We start from the raw sequence: 18283 nt of genomic DNA, 5'->3' as shown, positions 1-18283 counted from the left end.
TCTTTCTAGGCACAAAGGAAAACTACATTTCCTAGCCTTGTAGCTGAGGCCATCTGACTGGGCTCTAGCTAATGGGATGTGGGCATAAGAATGAATATTACTTCCTGGCCTGGATATAAAACTTGCTATGTAATCTCGTAGTCAGTCTCTTTCCCTCTGATGAAAGTCCATGAAATGAGTCTCTCCAACCATCACTAGATTGTGATGACAAACCTTTGTTACAATAGACTACTGAGATTTTAGTGTTAGTTTATTACTGCTGTATGGTTTGGCCTACCTTGACTACAATCATAAGCAATAAGAGAGGCTATTGAGAAATTTTATAACCTAGACCTGCCCAGACCTGTAACTATTCAAACTATGGCTATACTGCCTTTAACCAGGTCTATTGATAGTCATGATAACTTGCTGAGCACCTCAGGGCCTTTCTTACCACCTATTCTCCCAACATCTCTGCAAGATAGACAGGCAACAGGAGGAAACTCAGGTTCAAAGAAGGTCTGAAATTGAGTCAAAGTCATACCTCTGGTAAGTGGCAGGTTGAAATCCGATCCAGGGTTTCCCAACACCAGAACCCTCTTTTTGCTATTCCTCCTCCTGTCTTTTTAGGCTATAAAAAGGTATTTTTACCTGGGTTTTCCCAGAAGCCAACCCTGAGGCAAGGATTCCAGTGCAAGTAGTTTACTTTGGGGGTGATCCAAGGAAACACCTGTAGAGAAGTACAAGGAAAGAGAAGGCAACTAATAAAGAGTGTTTTGCCAAGGCAGTTAGCACCAGAGAAAACTGGGTCTCAATTGGAGAGGGAAACTCTAAGTAAGTGTAGAACATATTTTTCAGTGTTATCCATCCTGAGAGGTGAGAAAGCTAGGGTATCTATATAGCAGTGTTCCTCAAACTTTAGCTTGTATCAGAATCACCAGAAAGCTTGTGCAAACAGATTGCTGGGCCCTATCCACAGTGTTTCTCATTCAGTAGGTCTCAGGTGGGGTTTGATAATTTGCATTTCTAACAAATTTGCTGGTGATGCTGATGCTGCTGGTCCAGGGGCCACACTTTGAGAACCACTGTTACTAATGTTTCCATGTGAAATTTCTTCCCCTGAATTTCTTAAGAAACTTATGTGCTTTTCTGAATTCTGAATCCTGAGATAAATCCATTGACAAATTGGGAAAATGGGGAACAATATTATAATTCTCCTGTAGCAATTAAAACAACTCTCAACCTACAGATCATGGTTTCAAAAGAACACACTGATGTTGAGTCAAAAGCAAGGGCAAAAGTGTAAGCAAAAACTCACACATGTAGTAAAAGGTTAAGGTCAGCCTTTCTAGCAACAGAGACAGGAGTATGCAGCAGAGAAGTCGTCACAATATAGTTGGTCAGTCTTGCTTGTATCTGTTGCCATGTTAGGTGTAGTGTGTTTGTGGTTCTGTCTGTTGCTAACAGTGAGTCATTCTGGAAAATAAAATAAATATTCATAAGTTTATATCCATAACTATACCTTGTGAAGCATACTGGATGGAAGGTATGTTCAGCACCTGTAGTTGGCTTAGAGCTCCTAACCTAGGGTCCCTTCACTCACCTGTGATACACCGGACTGTGAAATCAGATGTACATTAGAATAACAAGTTTTAGAAGCAAAATAAGTCACTACATTGGCAATTTCAATATGTGATTCTGGGTACTGTGGTTAAGCTTGTTAAGAGATCTGAATGTTGCATTATTCAAATAATATCCAATAATACTCATTGGCATTTCCAGTCTTTGAATATTCACTAGAGTCCACAGTTCTTTGTAAATACTACTAAATGTAACATATATTATTCATTAAATATTTTTTAGATATCTGTAATAATAAGTAAAGAATATAAAGAACACTAAAGTATTTAAAGGGTAATTTATAATCTGGGGAATTCCCGAGAATTCCTAACTATTTCCATTTGTTTTTTCAACTGTTGAAGAATTTGGAAACATTATTGTACATCAACTTCTATCCCTCATTGTTGGGAACTGTGTATAGGGAGAGATAGTTATCCAACATTTTCCCCCTTGTGGAGCACACAGGCAAAGCAAGTTCTGGCTACAGAGGAAGCCAGAAGGGTTATGATGGGGCAGCTGACATAAGAGGACATTATCAAAAAGATGAAAGTTAACAAGGGTTGGGGGGCATGTGTCAAAAAAGGAACACTTGTGCACTGTTGGTGGGAATGTACATTATTAATACAGCCATTATGGAAATAGTGTGGAAGTTTCTCAGAAAACTGAAAATATAACTAATGTATGACCCAGTAATCCTACTTCTGAGTATTTATCAAAGGAATTGGAATCAGTATGTCAAAGAGATTTCTGCACTCCCGTGTTCATTGTAGCATTATTTACAATAGCCAATATTTGGAACCAATGTAGGTGTCCATCATCCGATGAATGGACAAAGAAAATGTGGTATATGTACACAATGGTTACTATTCAGCCTTAAGGAGAAATCCTGTCACTTATGATAATGTGGATGATATGGTTTGAATATGTGTCCCTTCCAAATCTCATGTTGAAATGTGGTCCCCAATGTTGGAGTTGGGGCCTGGTGAAAGGTGTTTGGATCATGGAGACGGATCCCTCATGAATGGCTTGGCATCATCCCCTTGGTGATAAGTGAGCTCTTGTTCTGAGTTCACACATGATCTGGTTGTAAAGTGTGCAGCACCTGCCCTCACCCTCTCTCTCTCTCTTGCTCCCGCAACAACCATGTGAGACACCTGCTCCCACTTCACCTTCTGCCATGAGTAAAAGCTCCCTGAGACCTCCCTAGAAGCTGAGCAGTTGCTGGCATCATACTTCCTGTATAGCCTGCAGAACTCTGAGCCAATTAAACCTCTTTTCTTTATAAATTACCCAGCCTCACGTATTTCTTTATAGCAATGCAAGAATGGCTTAACACAGCGGATGATCCTGGAGGACATATGTTAAGTGAAATAAAGTAGGCACAGAAAGACAAATACTGAATGGTCTCATTTATATGTGGAAACTAAAAAAGTTGAACTCATTGAAGTAGAGAGTAGAATGATAGCTACCAGAATCTGGGGGAAGGGGATGATTGGGGAAAGGGTAGATGTTGATCAAAGGGTACAAAATTTCAGTTAAACAGAAGGAATAAGCTTTAATCTATTGCAAAGAACTGTAGTATTAATATATTAAAAATGGTGACTATAATAAATAATAATAATGCATTATATATTTCAAAATTGCTAAGAGTAGATTTTAAATTTTTCACCACAAAAAATAAGTATGTAAAGTGACAGATTTGTTGATCTGATTTAATCATTCCACATGGTAAACATATATCAAAATATCACATTATATCCCATAAATGTATACAATTATCATTTGTCAATTCAAAATAAAACAAATAAGAGAAGATGCAAGTATTGGGGGAGGGGTTGGACTGAATTACTCCTTAAAAATAGCTTTATTGAGGTATAATTTATATACCATAAAATTCAGCCATTTAAATTGTACAATTCTATGATTTTTAGTAAATTTATTATAGAGTTGTGAGACTATCATCACAATTCAGTTTGAGAACATTTTCATCACCACCCAAATATTTTTATGCCCATTTTCAGTCAACTCCAGCTACCCAGGCCAAGTGCCAAGCATCCATTAATCTGCTTCAATTATTTTTAAGGGATTTGCTGACCCCAAGATTCTATGAAACTAGAATTCTGAGACTTGGGCACAGATACAGTGCCCAAAATGTAAGCTCACTCCAGGAAATTCCAAAGGCATTTTTTTTTTTCTGAGAACACACGCCTTCCTTGTACTTGCCATTTTGACACTTAGCAGCTTTCCTCATTACCGCACTTTTCACACTGAGCAGCTTTGCACCTGTTGATTATTTTGCTGTTAACTGAGACTCTGGTATCCTAGAAATACTGAGGGTGAAAAGGCTGTGTCACATATTATAAATATCAGCTTCTTTGCTAATGTAGGCACTTCGCTTCCAGATAATTCATTATGGATGAAATCAACAGAACACAAGGTTTTGAAAACTTTGAAGTACCAGATGTTTTCTTCTGGGCTTTCCGTAGAATGTTATCTTGTCCTGACTTTATAGACAAAATGCATTTAAACCTTGTTCTCTCCATCTCAGTGGAAAAAATATTGATGTTGCAATTAGAGATACCTGGAGTTTTGCTACCTATCCCTGAGAATGTGCATTCGTGTTGGAAACTGAGGTAACCTTTCTGGGACTGGGGATATTCTGTTATTCTGTTCTTCAGCTCCTGTAAAAGCCCAGGAAGCCAGTTTTGTTCCAATAGGTAACTTCACAGTTGGGGTCAGATCCTTGATCAAATCTATATTATCAAATAAATATGACTAGGAAAGTGCCATCAAAATTAAGAAACAAATGTAAATTTCTAGGATAACATAAAATAGCAAATTCATTTCCACATCCTATAAAATGGATACATATTTTCCCCTAGCCTGTTTTCTCCTCTGTAAAAATAGCCCTAATCATAGCACACTCTGAAGTATAAGAGTTAAATGTATTAGAGAATAAGGAAATAGAATGCGTATAGCATTTAAGATACATGTAGTACATTTTATTTTTCTTCTATTGTTTATATTGATTAAATGAGAAGTTCCACTTTGCTAATCTAGACAAACCATAAACAAAATTTACAGGTTCTGTTGCATTTCTATGACAATAAAGACAAAGTATAAATGAAAAAAATAGATTTATTTGACTTCACAAAGTAAAACAAAGCATTAAAAAAACCTTTGTCAAAAAACACCAAAAAACGTAATTTTAAAAGCATTTAATCAATTAAGAAACAAATTTGCAATATGTATAATAGATGAATTAATAGTATTAATTAAAAAATTAGCTGGGCGTGCTGGTATACACCTGTAGTCCCAGCTACCCAGGAGGCTGAGGCAGGAGGATTGCTTGAGCCCAGGAGGTTGAGGCTACAGTGAGCCACCATTGCACACTGAACTCCAGCCTGGACAACAGAGGAAGACAGCAAGACCCTGTCTCAAAAAAACAGTGAATAGTATTAATGTATAAAGTACACAGAAATTTCAGTAAAAACAAATGAATAAGAAATTCACTGAAATGATGTACCTACAAATATATTTTAAAAGTTTACCCTTGCTAAATTTTTAAAAATGCAAACTGCTTTTATAGCAAGATACTATTTTTCACCCACCAAATTAGAAATGATTGAAAGGGTCGGTAATTCTCAGTGATGAGGACAATGTGGAAAAACATACACTCTAATACACTGCTTTGTGGTATTGAGAATTAATGCAATCTTTGTGTGTGGGAGACTTGTCAAACGTATTTATATCCATTGACCTAACAATTCAATTTCTAAAACTCTTTCCTAGGGAAACAATTAGTAATATGCTCAAATATTTACCCATATAATGCTAAAGGTGGACTATGTGGGGTTTTTGGTTTTATCTAAAAATTTAAAATACCCTAGATACCCAATAGGAAGAATTAAGTGTTATGTGTATTCACCAGAATCTTATGCAGCTAATAAAAATTATAAGAGAATCATTAATGACAGTGTGGGTTTTTTAAAAAAAAAACCTCTTTAGAGAGATATGATGAAACCTGACAGTAGAGTTTGAATATTTCCCTATAATAAATAGGACTTAAAAATTAACACGAGGATGTAACCTGAGTTGAGCTTCTTTCTTTATAAAAGGATGCATAATTGATCTGAAATATTTTAATATCTTTGACTATCTTTGACAAACTATGAAAACATCATAGTTTGTAGAGGAGAGATCATGAGTTCTGTCTTTGCTAATAACTTTATCATTTGTGCCTAGCATGATGCCTGCCATATAGCAGGTGATCAATATTTGTAGGATGATTTAAGTAGAAATTTCCTAGGTTAGACTATTCTTCTTTTCTTTGCTTTTGAAGTGTAGCTAAGTGGTCTGATGAGTGCTGGGGACTGTTAGTGTTGAATTCATCCTTAGGGCTGTTTTGGCACAGGCTGACAGCATTACATCTTTCCATCTATCCCTCAGATACTCCCCCACCTCATATCACAGCCACATATCATGATATGAACGCTACAAATGTTGACTCAGTGTACAAAATAGTTAACTATGGTATCTTCTTTAATCAACGGGGGGAAAATGGCCTCAGTTGCCCTTTTATACTTCCTATACCTCCTGCTTTAATCTTACAATTGTTTTCAAACTGTCCTTTTGGTCTTTCTGGATGGTTCCTTCTGTTATCACATGAATACACTGGGCTTTAGCCATTTCCTCCTCCTCATATTTTCTTTCTCTATTCTCTGAGCTGAACTTTTTTAATACCCAGCACTACAAAAGAAACTATATGAATCCTGAGAAATGAATAAAATTAATGTTCCTTTGGGAAGGAAGAGGATTAATATAGAGGAAGCCCCACCCAACGTGAAGAGGAACATGTGGCCCACTTCACCAGCATTGGAGAATTATGTGCAGGAGAAGAAAGGCAGACAGTCAGACACAGGTATTATGGCTCCCCTGCCCTGTGCCAAATCCAGAGTATCAGTCGTAGTGCTGGTAGTAGAAGGACTGAGGAGGGATCTAAAAACAGGGGCTTTTTTCTTCTTCCCATTTGGGATTCTTGGGAGATATCACATCTCACAGTGTTCCTGCATCAACATGGCTGACCAACTAAAAGAAAAACAAGTGTTGTGGCATGGTAAGGCAGAAAGAAATTAGTGAGTTTCTAATTCTGCACTGAGTTAGTGTCCAGCAACTCCTGTCTCTTCTGTGTCATGGAAGCCAAGAAGTTCTAACAGTCCCAGGGTTGTAAGGAGGACACACAAAGTAGCTGGTGTTATCTGTAGGTAAGCCCACCGAGAATGTTGCTATAGGGGAAGTGAGTGACCCAGTAGTGAATGGTTTCATGGCATAACAACAGCACTAGCTATTGGATGGGTATTGCAGCCACACTTCTTGAGATTATACAGTGATCGGGAGAACCAAATGGGCAAATTCAGCTGAGAGGACACCCCCAGCCCTGAGACCACAAAATCACCAGCTGCAAACTTTAGCAAATGCCAGCAGGGCAAGCAATGACCAGTGAACAAGGTTACTATCACCACTGGCCGGTACATCCATACCATGGAATGTTATCCAGTAATAAAAAGGAAAGCTATTAATATGCATAACAACTTGGATGAACCTGAAGGAAATTATGATGGGTAAAGAAGCCAATCTGAAAAGATTATATAATTCAATTTATATAAATAAAAACATTTTACATACATATATTTGTCATTCTTGAAATAACAAATTATTGAGATAGAGAACAGATTAGTGGTGCCAGGAGTTAAGACTGGAGGGAAGGGAACAGGTATAGCTTATAAGGGAGTAACAGAAAGGAGCCTTGTGGTGATGGAACAGTTGTATATTTTGATTTTGGTGGTGGTTACATGAAGGTACACATGTGATCAAATTGCACAGAACTACACACACACACACAAACTCAAATAGGTGCATATGAGAAAAGTGAAATATTAATAAAGTCTATATTGTATCAATGTCACTTTCCTGCTTTTGATGTACTATGGTTTTGCCAGATGTTACTATTGGGAGAAGCTGAGTGAGGGTACATGGGACCTACCTGTATATTTTTGGCAATTTCCTGTGAACTTATAATTTCAAAACAAAAATTTAAAGCAAAATATTTCTGTATGAGTAAGATATGATTAATTAGTAGGATTAAGTTTCTCTCCATTATTCATTCAGGTGAGAGATCAAGAGGAACATTAGATTAATTATAAGAAGTAAAAAGATACATTTCTCTAGGGACACCTATGTGTATTTATAAATCTGTGACTATATATGAAGGTGAGTTTATTCATTTGTTTGACATAAGTGAAAACATATGTTACAAGCTATTTTACATCCATTTGGCTTTTTTCACCTTTAGCAATGTGTCTTGCATTTGTTGTCTGTCAATACATATAGGTCCACCTTATCCTATTCATTTAAATGGCTGATTTGTACTCATTCCTTGGATATGCCAGGCTATACATTAATTATGTAACCATTTCCTCACTGATGAGCTTTGAAAATCAAGCTGCAGTGAAAATCCTCCTACATTTGTCTTTGCAAGCATATATCTGTAAAAAAAAATTCTGAAGTGGATTTACAGTTATATTAGAGACACACTGATGGTAAGACTCACGCACATGCCAATCAATCAAACCGATAACTTGGTTTAGGATAAATAAGGACCTGGATACACAGATGTTTGTACTGTTGAGAGTGAAGCATCCTGGATGGAAGGTATGTTCAGCACCTGTCGTTGGCTTAGAGCGCCTACCCTAGGGTCCCTTCACCCACCTGTGATACACTGGACTGTGAAATCAGATGTGAAGTCCCTCCTGCAGTGGATCTGATCAAGTCTCAGGAGCTATCCTCCAACTTACTCACAACTTTTTGTATATGCCACATTTCTGTATGCAGGTATTCCCTGATATTCATTCACCATCACCTTTTGATGTATCATTACTTTGTCAAACTTGAAAACTAACATGTCTGTTTTAAGAAAAAAGTCAGTGTGCAATAAATATATAATTTATTTACGTTTTTGGATAGCTCTTTTTCTGGAGTTCATGGTTAAGGTGCCCTCCTTCCAGAAATCTCCACTAAATATGAACAACTGCTCTTATGGGGCCCAAGATTTGAACATCACCTTTCTATACATTTCTACCAGAGTGTACTTGGCAGAGATAGTATAGAATAATGATTAACAGCAAGGGCTTCAGTATTAGGTTGACATTTCCAATCTTACCTTGCCCGCTCACACAGTACAGAGCAGGAAGTCAAAACCCATCAGTCTGGTCCTAGAGTCTCTTAACCAGTTTCAGTTATATATTGCTGTGTAAATTCTGTGTAATGAATAATCACGAAAAAAACCAGTGCCAGACAACAAAGAACTGTTTATTTCTTGCATATCTGTGGGTTAGCTGATCTGGGCTGGCCTCAGCAGAGCTTCCCTGGCTGGAATCAGCAGAGTAGTCAAGATATGTTCTTATGGTGATGGTAGAAGTTTAAGAAGGCAAGATGCACTACGCAAGTGCATTTCAAGTCCCCACTTAATGTTATGACCAATTATACCCATTGGCCAAAGCAAGGCTTATGGCCAAGCCTGATGTCAAGGGGTAAGGAAGGAGGTGAGAGTTACTACAGACACACATGGCAAAATGTGTGGCTACAGAGAAAGGTGGAGATTTGAGGCCAATAATACAATCTGCTACAACCATCATACTAATGCTGCTTCCAATATGTTTTGTGATTATTACTCGTTTTCAGTAGCCCATCAGAGTCTCTATGGAGCATACTGCATCTTTCCTGCTTTTTATAAACCAATAAGGTTGTTTCTTCTTATTTATCTTTATGCACAATGGATTGAAAGGCACTACTGTGGTCTCCTGGTATCTGTATATAACCAGGGATAGCATGTTATAGGATATTAGTTCTACTCTTTTTGTATTGGCTAGGAGTGTTTTTGGCTACAGTTAGAGAATTCACAGCTACCAGTGGTTTAAATAATAAATAAATTCCATTATTTTACACAACAAGAAAACTGGTGGTTCCATGTTTGGTGTGATGGCTCAATGAAGCCTTCAAAAATTCAGGATCTTTCTATCATTCTATTCTGTCATCGTCAGCCTGTTGGTTTTTCTGCTTTAGGTTACTGCCTTATGGTCACAACATGGCTGCTTCAGTTCCAAGCATCAGAACATCCCATTTCCAAATTCAAGTCAGAAAGAAGAGTAAAGGAGCTGTACTAGAGAGTACTCCTCACATATTTATCCCTCTGTAAGTAAGAGAGACCTTCTGCAGAAGCTCCTGGCAGACTTCTTCATCCATCTAGCTGACTGGAATTGTGTCACATGGACAACCGTAGTTATAGGAGAGACCAGGAATATTAGTATTTATTTCTTTTAACTCTTTCACAAAAAAGTGGCAAAGGAGAAGAGGTTGAGATGACCCCTGTGTGCCAATTGACACCCTCTACCATACTTTTTTCACTATTCCGAGACATTATTTCAGGGCTTCATAACTCTAACTTTAGACTCTCCTCACATTTTTCAGATTCCCAGGTTAGCTGAAGAGGAGAGGGATTATGCCCTTTTTTCTGAAAAATCCTAGTATAGCCCTCCTGTGGACTTATGAGTTAAGTAGATTTTTCCCACCACTTTGGGATCTTATTTTTTCATTTTTTGTTTGTTTTAGTATTTGTTTATTATCCCAGAAATTGTAGTATAACCACAACAATGATGAAACCATGTAATTATTTTGAATAACTGAAAAAGACAAGAGAACAATCCAGAGCCTTTATTTTAAAAAGTCAGCACTGAATTTCTTAAGAGTATTCAATCAGAAAGAAGTCTACTGAGACACTACCTTTGGGATATAATTGAGCAATTACAGAGCTCCCCAAATAGCAAACACTGAAAAGAAAAACTCAATTTTAACTAACAACACATACACCTATAAACAAAAGGCTTTATTTAACCTGATTCTCATTAATACAACTAAAATCTATTTCCATTTACTTGTGGAAAAAAGATTGATTTTTTCATTTCTGCCTTAGAGAAACACTGATAATTACACTCTGAAAAAATATCACTCACATACAATGTCTTCTTCCCCAATGTGCCATCAGATTAAAATTACTCATCCCCCAATTCAGACATACATTTCTCTTGTCAGAACATATAAATTAGGGACAAAATACAACCTGCATATTAGAATGAATAAGAACACATGTCAACAGATCAAATTTTAAAAATTGGCAAGTCTCTCTAAAAATGTGTTTATATATGTATATGTAATGAAGGAAAATGAAAGGGCCTGGGAAACAAAAGGAATTTTTACTTAATTTGATTTTATTTTAGAGATTGAATTTACAGTCAATTCTAAATTTCTACATCTTATTTTTACAGCATAAAAAGAAGCTGATGTCTGGTCCTTAAATATATCTGCTTAATATATCCATATACATGGAAGCCCATCACATCTTCAATAAGATCATTTCTACCTACGACCAAAGCTTATAGCACTGCAGTAGCAGTCAGTGTCGTTCATTACTGACCACTTCAAAGTTTGATCCAGTTCACTTCTTGAGAACCTCAACTGCTGATGGTGCTAAGATGTTGCCACATGATAGCTAACATTTGACATGTTACTTAGTGCCAGGCATTGTTCTAAGTGTTTTACCTGTGTCATCTCATTTAGTCTTCAGGACAACACTGTATATATATAAACATTTGTATATATTTACATTATTATATCTATTTATTTGAGGAATTCATATATAGATAAAAGCTTAGTCAATTGAAAGCAAATGTTTCTAGATGCCTTTCTCCAGCTCTATTTCTTGCCTTTACAAATTGCAAGAAAAGTGTACTCAAAACTGAAGTACTCTGTCCTCATCCAAAGATGTCCGATAATGTGTGGGCCAAAGGTGGTTGGCACTGATTCTGTATAGGGGTGGGACAGAATGTGGCACTGTTCTCACCTTGTTTTGCTTTGTTGTTGGACCCTCCAAAAGGCCTGACTTGGGTAAAGGTAGATTTTAAGAATAATGTAAGTGGAATGTATCTATGTGGATTTTATCATTTTAAGATGTAACGCAAACACTTCATTTCAACTTGAGATTCAACCCCTAAATCCCCTAAGGGAGAGAATATTATATTTTAACAAAATGCCATGTAACTACACAATTAACATAAGGCTTTGAATAGACTACTAGTTGTGGATTTGACCTGCCCATGAATATTCACCCACAAAAGTGACAGCCATATCAGTTCTCTGTGATAAGTGCCTCACTGTCACTCCAAGCAACTGGTCACTGCTGACTGTTAGAGGACAACATATGTACCAAGCTAGGGCAACCATATTTTCTGTCCTAGAAATTAAGAATCAGATTCCTTCCACCATCTTGCAGCCTGTGGAGACCTGTTGGGAACAGGACTTCTAAAAGGCAAAGATGTCTGGAAGGCTATGGTCCAAGGTCATTTCGCTGTCTGTAAGTGGGGTCTCTAGAACCAAAGGGAGCACACATTTCTTCTTAAAATTGAAGGTGTTTATGCCTGAGATGAAACTGAATTCTATTTGGGCAAGAAATGTGCTTATGTACGCAAAGGGAAGAACAACACAGTGACTCCTGGTGGTAAACCAAACAAAGCCATAATAATCTGGGGAAAGGTAATTCAGGCCCATGGAAACAGTGGCATGGTTTGTTCCAAATTCCAAAGCAATCCTCCTGCTAAGGCCATTGGACACAAAATCCGTGTGATGCTGTATCCCTCAAGGATTTAAACTAATGAAAAGTAAATAAATGAAAGTGGATTTGTGCTCTTGTAAAAAAAAAAAAAGAATCAGGATTCAGAAAAGGATAGAAATCCTCTGTGTCTGGCTTAAACTGAGGGCATGGAAATCCAGGGTCTGTGGAGGGGTGACACTGAGCACAAAGAAACAAAGATAGTTGAGGAAAGAAAAAGAGAGTAAAATACATGAGCAGGGAGAAGATGTCCTGAGAGACCATATGCTATCATATAGTGGGAGAGAAACAGAGACAAAAGGGAAACTACCTTTGTTCTTCAGGTCAGGGTTTCTGTTTCCTGCTGCTGGGATTCCAAGTACTGTATGTGCTTTAAAACTTTGCTTCAGCTCATTTAAAGTGAGACTCTTTTATTTACCCTAAAAGGAACTTGATTGACTGTTCCAGGTTTCAGAAATATGAACTCTCTAGATGAATGTTGCCTGTTAAAGTTTTTCAGCTTCACTCTGATACCTCTGGGCACTCGTATAAGCTCTCACAGAAAAGCTTAAAAACTTTTATTTTAAGGCTAATGGCTTGGAGTTGGACTAGGTGACTTCTAAGAGCCCCTTCAACCCTGCAATTCTAGAGTGCTTTGCCACATAGTTAGAGAGATTTTTATACCTTAGAAGGGGCTACATTGAGCATTATCTCAGAGAAATGGCTGTGTTCACACAAAACCTGTAATGAATATTCATGGCAGCGTTATTAATAATACCCAAAACACTGGACACAGAACAAACATCTTTCAACAAGTAAATAATTAAACCATGGTCCATATGATGGGATACTACTCATCAATAAACAACAAAAATTATTATTATTATTATTATGGAAATTATTATTTTCAACTTTTAGATTCAGGTGCATGTGCAGGTTTGTTTTTGGGCATATTACGTGATGCTGAGGTTTGAGGTATGATTGATCTCGTCACTTAGGTACTGACCAGAGTACCCAACAGATAGTTTTTAAACCCTTGTACCCCTCCCACCCCACTCTAATAGTCCCCAGTTTCTATTATTGCCATCTTTATATCCATGAGTACTCAATGTTTAGCTCCCACTTACAGGTGAGAACATGGGGTATTTGGTTTTCTGTTCCTGCATTAATTCACTTAGGATAATGGCCTCCAGCTGCATCCATGTTGCTACAAAGGATATGATTTTGTTCTTTTTTATGGCTGTCTAGTATTCCATGGTGTACATGTACCACATTTTCTTGATCTAATCCACCATTGATGGGCACCTAAGTTGATTCCATGTCTCTGCTATTGTGAATAGTGCTGCATTTAACATGAAAGTGTATATGTCTTTTTGGTAGAAAGGTTTGTTTTCTTTTGAATATATACCCCTTTTCTCCCGAGAGCACTTCTTTACTTCAATAAACCACAAACATCCAAAATTCTGAAGCTTGCCTTCTAGGGAACCTAATACAAGACAGAAGCTTGGCAGTGGCCAACGAGTTAGTTTTTTTTTTTTTGGAATAACTGATTAACATTAATTTCGTAAGAATGCCTGCTCTGCTTTTCAGATGCTTAAAATGACTGAAAAGAGGTATTTGCCAAAAAACTGATGCTATCCAACAAGTTAGTTCACCTGGACAGATTGACTCAGACACAGGTATTAAATCTTCATGCTTGGGTCTATGGGAAGGTTATGTTAAACCCCCAGATTCCAGTTTCACAAGATATTTCCTACAAAGCAGAGCTTAGCAAACTAGGGACCATGGGCCACATCTGGCCTGCAGCCCATTTTTGTATAACCCATGAGCTAAGAATGGTTTTATATTTTTAAATGGCTGAAAGAAAAACTAAAAGAAGAATATTTGTGGCATGTGAAAATTATATGCAATTCAGATTTCAGCATCCATAAATACAGTTTTATTGAAAGCCAACCATAACCATTTGTTTACATTTTGTCTGTGGCTGCTTTCAAGCTAAGACAGCAAAGTGGAGTAGTTGACGCAGACACCATGTGGCCTGCAGAGCCTAAAATATTTGCCACAGTATTTGCCTTTACAGAAAATGTTGCTGAACCTGCTGTAAAAGAATGAAGGGCTTGAGTCCTGTTATGTTTGATGGAGCTCATTCTGAATAGCTAATTCCAGTTGTTACAAAATTTCTGTTTTTCTGGGCTAACAAGTTTCAACTGAGCAGAGAACAAGGAAGTAGTCGTGTATGTGGCTAATGGGGTAGGGGACATTGAATCAGAAGTAAAAATCCACAATGAGAAAAAGGAACATTGCAGCCTTGAAAGATCCACAGTCAGTCTCTGCCACTAAGAGAAAGGAAGAGGCTGACTTGCGACAGAGCAGACTTGGAAAGCTGGGAATAAGGGAGGGGGCTAGCAATGAACTCAGAGCTAAAACAACTGAAAGTCAGTAATTGCCTTTCAATAGTGTCTAAGCCCCAGGAGCTCCATTAAAGCAGCCAAAATGGATTGAATTCCCACTGGGGGAGACGCTTGCCATTGATCGTGCAGACCCATCCAGCAATCCTGCGTCTTAGCAGGAATTATTACTCTCCAAGAAATCCTGCCCAGAAGCCTGCGTCCATCACTTTCCCAGTGACTGAAGAAAGCATCCTAGGCAGGATGAAGATGGCATGATAGATTCCTGCAGCACAAGCCAAAAAGGGGAGAATGCGTGAAGGTGAGATCACTTAAATTCAACTCACATGTGTTTGATACAGAGCAAGGGTTTTGCATACCTGTTATTACTCAATTATGAGCCCCAATTGATATATGGAGAAACTAAGATTTGGACAATTTTAAAAAATGTATGCAGGATCACAGTATTAGTAAGTGAAAGTTATTTGAAAGTAGCAATGTTAGCAAACTAGACAGTCATCATGAGGTGAGAGAAAAAGTGACAAGGGGAAGAGGGAGGTGGTGAGGGGAATCCCGCTGCACAGAGGACCCAAGTGGCCACCCCTGGATCTTGGCATTGGACTCCATAGATTCAGGCCAGCTACTAGAGTGGGCCTGGGACCAGGGGTGGACACATTAAGGAGGCTGGAGACAAAGAAAACAATTCAAGCTCTAATGTGGATGAATATATAGTTCCCTAGAATATGTAGTGTTTTCAGAAAAGAAAAGACTTCATGCATAGTGATTAAAAACATGGACCCTGGAACCAAACTGCTTACCTACTTAGCTGTGTGACCTTGGGCAAGTCACCTAACTTCTCTGTACTTCAGAAAAATGGGACTAGCAATAGTACTTGTCCCATGAGGTCACTATGAAGATTAAAATGGATTAATATTTGTAAAATGAAAATATAACTTTATTAAACAGGTAGTGGAGATTATTTGTATGTGCTTATGAACAATGAAACACCAGTTTTCCAGGAAAAAAAAAAAAAAACCTTTAAAGGTTTAATTTGTAGCATTTGTTGATTCCTTTGGTATAAATACTCCCACCATGTCAGGTTTTAAGTTACCAATGTAGCATAATTGAATGCAAAATTAAGAAGGAGTATGTATAGTAGCATACCATTACATGGTATTTCCACCATACAGATACAATACATATAATTGATCTCAAGAGCATAATCATATAATCCAGTAAAATAATTAGGACGATTTGAGTACTACCTTTGCTTTTAAAATCATTCATTTAATTGTAAGTTTATATAATTTAATTTTTAATATAGGCTATGTTTAACAATTGGCTGTCAATTCCTGAAATTTTAACAATTGTCCCTCATGAGCTGGTATAAGGCAAATTCAGTACACCAATAACGTGCACTTTTGAGACACTAGTCCTGTCTGTGTGGCAAAGGAAAAAGATCTGTGGAAAGAGTCCTATGATGGTTAATTTTATGCGTCAACTTGACTGGGCCATGGGGTACCCAGATATTTGGTCAAACATGATTCTGGGTATTTTTGTGAGGGTGTTTTTAGGTGAGATTAACATTTAAATTGGTAGACTAAGTAAAGAAGATTCCCCTTCCTAATGTGCATGGGCCTCATCCAGTCAGTTGAGTTTAGTCATCAGAGACATGGAAATCAAAGCAACAGCTAGACACCACTTCACACACACTAGGACAGGTATAATTTAAAAGTCAGATAGTAACAAGTGTTGGTGAGGATATGGAAAAAAATGGAACTCTTATAACAGTTTTGGAGGGAATGTAAAATGGTGCAATCATTTTGGAAGATAGTCTGGCATTTCCTCAAAAGGTTAAACATAAGGTTTTCGTTTGACCCAGCTATCCCAATCTTAGGTACACACTCAAGAGAAAGAAAAACATGTGTCCACAATTAAAACTTGTACATGAGTGTTCACAACAACATTATTCATTATAGCCAAAAGTGTAAACAATCCAAATGTTTATCAATTGATTAGTGGATAAATGAAAGGTAGCACATTCATGTAATGAAACCGTAAAAAGGAATGCGGTACTGACGCATGCTGCAATGTGGATGAACCTTGAAAACATTGCGTTAAGTGAAAGAAGCCAGTCACAAAATATGACGTTATATGATTTCATTTATATGAAATGTCCAGAATAGGTAAATTTACAGAGTCAGAAAGTAGCAGTTGCCTTGAGCTGAAGGGGATGTGGGGATTGTTAAAGGGGATGAGGTGACAATTAAAGGGCACAGGGTTTCTCTTTGAGGTGATCAAAATGTTTAAAATTGATTGTGGTGATGGTTGCACAACTCTGTGAATATACTAAAAAACTACTGAATTGCACACTTTAAAGGGGTGAATTGCATGGCATGTGAGTTGTATGTCACTAAAGCTGTTACCAAAACAATAGTTAATATAGACATTAAATAGACATCAAATAGTCAAATTTACCAAATAAACTAATAGCCCATGGTTCTGACCATAAAGTAGAGAATGAAGCTATGTATTTATATAATAGTTTGATATTTTCCACTGTGAAGATTTGAATATTTATATCTAATTTGCCTTTTCCTCCCATTTTCTTATTGTTCTCCTCTATCATGAAAACTTCTTGTATGAAAAATAACAAATATTTAAATCATAATTAGTTGACAAATGAATGGACTGAATTTGAAATTATTTTCCAATTTTCACATATGTATTCTGTTAGAAATTTCAGATTATATAGGGATTATCTATATTATTTATTGATAAAAATAATCCATATGAGATAATCAATGCATTATTAAGTTCAATAATGTTTCACAGACATGCATAATTAGCATTTTCTATTTACATTGCTTAATAAAAATAGAATCTCTTAGCATTCTGATGATTGCATTAATTTGTAACACGTGATGGCACATAAAGAAAGGACATTTTAAGTCTTCATTAATGGACTGGAAGAGAAAATAAAAAGCAGGCTCATTAAATTCTCCACTGTTACTCAATTAGAAAGTTTCCCACACTGGGAAAGACAGTAAAGTTACACAAACAGATCTAGAGAGTGTGAGTTGATGTGAACAAGAATAAAACTATGGGAATTTAACCCGATCAATGACAAGGTAATATACTTGAAGGAGATAAAATAACTATAATGTATTTGAAGGATAGTGTGACCAAAGATAACTAGAAATTTCAGGATAAATACACATAGAAGTAAACATTCAATCTGACACAAAGAGCCTATAGTCCATATTGGACATAAGATCCCAACATAGGAATTTAAATGGCAAAAGTGGAGTACATGTAATGAAAACCATACTCACATAGTGGTTAAGAACCTGGGGTCTGGAGTCAGAGAGCTCGAGTCCGAACCTTCATTCTGCCATTTAGTTATACAAATTAACTTACTTCTCTCCACTTCATTCTCCTAATATATAAAATATAGATAGTAACTTCTTTTCTCACGGGAATGAAGAATATAATCCTGGCTGAGGAACCTAATACAGTGTCTGGAACTCAAGGACCAATACATGTCAGCAATTCTAACTACTATATTATTATTTTTATTACTATTTCAGCAGCCTCC

General features: G+C 37.0%; 1 pseudogene; it reads left to right on the top strand.

The window, feature by feature from the left end:
* Positions 1-12025: 12025 nt before the first annotated feature.
* On the top strand, positions 12026-12357 carry LOC129025137 (large ribosomal subunit protein eL33-like; annotated as a pseudogene).
* Positions 12358-18283: the final 5926 nt, after the last annotated feature.

Source organism: Pongo pygmaeus, chromosome X (assembly GCF_028885625.2).
Source record: "Pongo pygmaeus isolate AG05252 chromosome X, NHGRI_mPonPyg2-v2.0_pri, whole genome shotgun sequence".
Classification (NCBI taxonomy): Eukaryota; Metazoa; Chordata; class Mammalia; order Primates; family Hominidae; genus Pongo; species Pongo pygmaeus.
This window is presented reverse-complemented; position numbering and strand designations above follow the sequence as displayed.